This window comes from Myodes glareolus, chromosome X, assembly GCF_982192425.1.
Source record: "Myodes glareolus chromosome X, mMyoGla1.1, whole genome shotgun sequence".
Classification (NCBI taxonomy): Eukaryota; Metazoa; Chordata; class Mammalia; order Rodentia; family Cricetidae; genus Myodes; species Myodes glareolus.
This window is the reverse complement of record NC_142053.1, coordinates 61774405-61781087: the sequence shown is the minus strand read 5'-3', so window position 1 is coordinate 61781087 and position 6683 is coordinate 61774405. Positions and strand designations below refer to the sequence as shown.

Genomic DNA, 6683 nt, shown 5'->3' with positions numbered 1-6683 from the left:
GAATACATATTCACACAGTGCTCAAGCCCTATTAACAAGACAATGCAGATTTTAATTAAATCTTAAAGTTACAAATAAATATGGCAACTGAAAATCCTAATAACAGTTATAAAACAGAAGAAAACTTTCTTTCTTGGTGTTTTGTGTGTCATATTATCACTGAGTCTTAAATGGTTACTATTAAAAGAATCATGGACTCTGAGAATGCACATTGTCTTCTTCATGAAGTATAAAGCATAGAACATTTCTGTATCATTGCTGTCGGGAAACATAAAATGCACATATGGGAGGAATTGAAGCTATAGTAAAACTAATACAAAAAACTCTTAAATCTTCAAATGATGTACATATTTTAATGAATTTTAACTTTCTTCAATAAAATTTATTAGGAAGCTTATATTTATAGTAATTAATATTTTGTTTGATTCTCATTCCTATGACCAGAATATCTAAATTTCCTGAAAAAATAAAGGCATAAAAATTGCACATTCATTATGGAATTTCTGTCACGGGTCTGCTAGCCAGTAGAGAGCAGTGTTTTGATCCGTGGGGCAGAATTTTCATGGGAAATGGATATGACTGAATGAAATGATAGGGCAGAGATATGTGCAGGCCCGTTCATAATAAGGAAGGAGGAACTGCGGTTGCTGGTGTTATAGCAACTGGTGACTGGTTCAGATTCTCCATATTCTGTTTTGTGTTAACTGTGCAGGAATTTGCTTGTTAATAAAAACAGTAAATACTTGACTTCCTCCATCATCTGGTGATCAAGTTTCAAGTTCACAAGCTTCCCATACCCAATCATCTTCTGTGGTACTACCAGTGCCTGCCATGCAAGCTACCAGAGTGCCCTCCTGCCCCTCCACTCGGCATTTCCCACGTGCTGGCCCTGACTCTCTGGAGGTCCAGCATGTCCACCCAGTGCTTGGTGCTCCTCACACCCACCTACTCTGTGGTCTTAGTGCAACATCATTTGACATGCGTCTGTTTTGACCACTGCTCTGCCAAAGCACTGGGAGCAGAGTCTCGTTTAGCCATTCTGAGCCTCAGCTAAGTTTACTGACCATTAGCCCCTTTGGTACCACACCTGCTTCCCTTGTTGGTCAAACATCATCATCACATCTGACTACCTTTGCATGACCTGGTCATCCAAATATCATCGCTGCCTGCTGGTCAAACATCATCACTACATCTACACAACCCATTTTCCGAGGATGGAAACTCTGGTAAGTTACCTGGGAACCTTTAAATGGGAAACTAAACTATTGAAAAAAACATGGGAAAAGGGCAATCTTAAAACCTTTCCCAGGTTAATTACAAGGTATTTCTTTATACCTCAGGCTGCCCTTGGGCAGGGCGATTCTCTTGCTTGAGACTTCTTAGTTATACTGTAGATGTGAAATACCAGGTCCAAATAAAAAGTCTCTTCTTAAAAGGGAAATTACATAAGAGTTTACCAAGAAAATAATAATTCCATGAGGATTGTTTCTAAATACAGATGAGATTTAATCTTCAAACAGATATTATGGTATATACAAAAAAGCTACAAATGTATGATGACTCAGAGTAGAAATATCTAGACCTAAAATCCTTTTTAGAGTAGGAAAACAAAAGTAGTCAACTGCATCTTTATTTATGAATACAAAACTGTGAGGACAATGTGACTGGTCAGCAGGGAAGAGTTCTAGGTCTTAACCCTGAAGCTTGAATTTAATGCCTTAGGTATATACTATCAGGGAAAATCCTGCTCTCTCAAGTTGTCATCTGACTTCTACACTAATACCATGACACATAAACCCAGTAGACATACACTAAATAGTTGAATATTAAAAAAATATAAAGAAAATTATGAAGCATTCCTCGGAAAGAGATGCTCCAAAAGCAGCTGTACTTTGTTTAAATATTCAATTCAGTTGCATTGTTAAAGGACAGAAAAAGTATAGGAATACTGCAGTCTCTTCCTAGAGATAAATGTTACCAAGAGATATGATTTTTGTAGTGTAAATAAGTCTGGATCAGAAAGAAAATTGAATATACCTAACATCTAGCCATGGAAGAAATGTTGACGTGTATTCAATATTAACGATACAGGTTATAAAACATGCAGCCATGTAAGTGGCTTTTAGAAGCATTATTGTGCTCCTCGGTGGGTTTAGAATAAAGTTACATGACTCCACTAACTTTCCAGTGTATCTCTCTGACCACTTCCAAAGAGAGGGAGACATTTAAAAAGTGAACTGGTCTCTGCCGAGTGCTGTATAAATTATACACTGATTTTCACTGACTGTATGAAGATTCATGGGGCTGGTTCTCTATTTTCTTTATCTTTCTTAAGCTAAACCCAAAGCCAGATATACAGAAACTTGACAAGTAGGAGAATTACCTGAAATCTTTGTTAATCCTGTCTGTACAGGATCATCTTTTTCTCCAAGTGTGGGATGAAGACTGGATTCAAGTTCACTAGCCCAAGCAGTCACTGCATCATAGGTACCTATTGCATCCTTATTATCATGTTCAAGCCCAGATTAGTTTCAGTCTGTTTCACCTTACTTTCCTGGACACAGTCTCTAACATCTATCTACTTTCCCTTGTCAATGGTGACACTATGTTCTTGCTGAGTTTTATACTTCTTTCTGCTTAATGCTTTCTCTTGAGGAGCACCATTTTCAGTAAAACTTGAATACATTTTCATGATGAGTGCATCAAATTGAGGGGCTAGATTTAATGACCTTTTTGAAATTACTTTGCTTCTGTACACAGGACATTCTTTGTTGCCGCGTCTAAGGGCTGTGACAATACAATTTTTACAAAACCAATGGAAACAGGTTGTAGTGATCATGGTATTCTTCATTGCATCCATGCAAATTGGGCATCTGATGTTATTTCACTCCTCACTACTTGAGGCCACGGTGTCCAATTTTCTTGAAGTAGCCTTCTGAGATGTTTCCTGCAATTCCTGTAAGCTCTATTCCAATGTTTCCCTTACTAGTTGTACTGCATTTATCTGAACTGCCTGTGACATTGTGGTTTCTGATAAAAGCTGAGGCTCCTCTCTTCTCAGATTGGGCTGGACTTGGGATTTTGCTTTGTTCTCCTTTGATTCATCCATCGAAAACTGAGCATCTGCTTATCCAACTATACTGGAATGCTTTATATATGTAAAAACCTACAAAGATTGAAAATAAAGAAAACCCTAGCTTGATAAGGAAAATAATCAGAGTTTTATAGTTAGACATTTCAACAGTTAATAGGTGATATATCATAGGGAATATATCTCAAAAAAAAAAAACAAACATAGATTGGAAAACTAAATTTACCCCTCAAAAGATACACTGGATGAAATGTTTTAATCAAGAAACAGAAAAAAAATTAAAAAAGAAATTGTCACCTGACTAATTAATTTTAAGAGGAATTTTCAACACTAACTACAAAAACACAGAAATTAAGAATTGTAAGTCAGAAGGGGGTAAAAACTACAGACTGTTAATGACTCCTGAGAGGGAGAGAGAACCTTTTCCAGGGATGAGGCCCTTAATTGGTTATCCAATACAAAGTGGTCAGGACTTCAGCCACATTCAAACAAGAAACAAAATAGGACTTTTAATGTTTATTTATATATTTATGGAAAATGAAAATGTGAGTCTCCCATTACTTCAAACTAAGAATTACTTTTCATATAAATGCAGTTTTCTTATCAAATAATGACCAAACCTTAAAATCACAAGTGCTAGAATACAGCTCGTGTGTATGGGAGTTTACACAGTCATTGAAAGACTGATCTTCCAGGTGACTTTCCAATTGTATACGAAGGTCCGCAGTGATATAGTTAGAAAAAAAGTAAATGATTATCTTTAATTTACTTAAAACAATGTCAGATGGTTTAACTTTTATAATTCATAGCTACTTTCTTAAGATTAAAAATTAAAAGGTGATATAAACTAGCAAGGAAAAAGTATTGTGTACCATTACATAAAGTTCTAGGTAAAAGCAATATATGGAGCTTAATAAAAAGGGTAATATACATTCTTTCAGAATCACATTACTTTAAAAAAACATTAACATTGTTATTAGGGGGATCTAATGGCAAGTATCCCTCCCTGGTTTGTTTACTCTACAAGCTCAGAGTAATTTTAACTTCTGAGCCCCAGCCTGCAGAATATCTTTTCCTTGAGGATGAAATTTGAATCAGAACTCTGCAGTGTTCTGCATGTTGAAAATCTGTTTGGGCCATACACAGGAGAGGACACGAGAGGAAATAATAATTAAAAGTCTCACAATAATAAGAATAACAATAAAAAAATCTCAGGCCAAGACGGGCTCAACACAAAATTCTAGTAGACTTTCAAATACGAAGCAATGCCAATACTTGTCATTATCCTACAAAGATCTATTTAAAAGAATGCATGGTATTGACATTAAAAATAGATGCATCTATCAATAGAATCAAATTGAAGATCCGTACATAATTTCACACAACAATGGACAGCTGATTTTTTGATAAAGCAGCCAGAAATACACAGTAGAAAAATACACCATTTTAAACAAATGGTGCTGCTCAAATTGAATGTCTACATGCAGAAAAATGCAAAGAGGTACATAGTTATCACTGTACATCAAACTCAATTTCAAAAAGAGCAAGTACTTCAAAATAAGGTCAGATACAGTGAATTTGATAGAAGTGATAGGGAAAAATAGTCTTGAACTCATTAGCACAGGTAAAAAGCTTTCTGAACAGAATACTATTAGTGTAGGCATTAAGATGAATAAATGAAACCTCATGACACTGAGAAGCTTGTGTAAGGAAACAACACCTCTGTTTATGACAAAGTGAGGGGCTACACAACTAATGGAGGGGTTGTATCTAAAATGTATAAATAACTAAAAATTCTGGACACCAAGAAAATAGATAGCTCAATTAAAAAATAGGGTACAGATCTGAACAGAGCATTCTCAAAAGATGAAAAACAATTGCCTGAGAAACACTTAAAGACAGGTTCAAAATTCTTATCTACCATTAAAATACAAATCAAAAACTACCTTTAGTTTCCATCTTATATCATTCAGCATGGCCAAGATCTATAAAGCAAATGACATTTCATTATTTTGAAGATGTAGGGTAAAGTATGGGAAACACTCATCCATTACTGGTTCAAGTGCAAAGTTGTTAAGCCACTATGGAAATAAGTATGACAGTGTCTCAGTTATAAATAGATCCACTTAAACATCCAGCTATACTATTCATGGGCATATACAGAAAGGATGCTTCATTTTACTAAAAAGACACTTGCTTAACCATATTCATTTTGTTGTATTCATAACAGTCAGAAATTGGAAACAGCATAGATGCCCATTAATGGATGAAAAGATAGAGAAAATGTGGTACACTGGCACAATGGGGTATTAAATAAGGTATTAAAATATTGAAATCACGAAATTAGTAGTAAAATGGCTAGGTCTAAAAAAACTCATCCTGCTTGAAGTAATCTAGATTCTAAGACAAATATGGCATGTATTCATTATATGTGGGTATTCAATGTTAAGTTCCTGATAAGCAGACTACAATCAGAATAATCAGAGTTTGGTATAGTCTATTGGACTAAGAGGCAAGGAATGGTCTTCCTATGAAAGTAAAATGGAAGAGATAGTTGTGGGTGGGTGGGCACTGGAAAGGGAGGATCAAATGGGAAAGAGGAGGGAAAAGGGTTAAGGGAGGGACCATGGTAACGGGTAGCTAAAATGAAGGACCTTTTGAAGTCCTATGAAACTAAACTATTTTGGAATCATCAAATAACACATTTCTCACCATGAAATCGAACCTCCAGTGATGGGGCTGGATTATATCTGAATGAATTGTTGGTCAAAAGGGCCTCATAGAAACCCCCAAACAACCCAGGCTACTGTCAAGTCTATTGGTTTCTCTCCACAAACTGATGCTAAAATCTTACTATTGAAGACAATATTTACATAACTCATTGAATACAGAGAAATTATGTTCATTCCTACCTAGGACTTTTGCCCCTATGTCTAGTATTTATGGTACTGGAAGGTACTCTGCAGACTTCCAGAGGAGAAAGGTTAACATCAACCCAGCTACAAATCCTTCCATCTTCAATGGTGACTTTCCTGCAAGATATGCTGGCATAATAACAGCACAAAGCTTATAGGAATAACCAGTCAATATCTGACTAAATTTAAGGCCCACTCCATGAAATAAACCCATCGCTGACAGTGCTCAGGTGGCCAAGAACCTGAGACTCTATTGTTCATAATGCTAAAAGAAAACCAAATACTACTACACAGCTAAAGAAACATAGCAGGAAAATTATTCATAATGACATTCTGTTATATTCCTAGATAAGCATCTTGTTCAGTCATAATAAGAGAAGCTTCCTCCTGTAATAGATGGAAACAAATGCAGACACCCACAGCTTGAAAACATATGGAGACAGAGGACAGATCTTAGAACATTCTGTCCTAAACAGTATTTCTACATCAAACACCTCCCTCAGGGTTCAGGAAACTCTGTAAGAGGATGCAGAAAGATTCCATGAGCCAGAGGGCTAGAAGACACTAAGGAAACAAGATCTAGAGACAACAAGGCTGACATACATATGAACTCACAGAGACTGTGGAAATATGCACAGGGCCAGAACAGATATAAGCAAGATGGGGTCCCTGTGGTG

The 6683-nt window shown here is 36.1% G+C and overlaps 1 pseudogene; it reads right to left on the bottom strand.

Moving 5' to 3' along the window:
- Window positions 1-1145: 1145 nt before the first annotated feature.
- Window positions 1146-3109, bottom strand: LOC146889185 (E3 ubiquitin-protein ligase RING2-like; annotated as a pseudogene).
- Between the last annotated feature and the right edge of the window lie 3574 nt (window positions 3110-6683).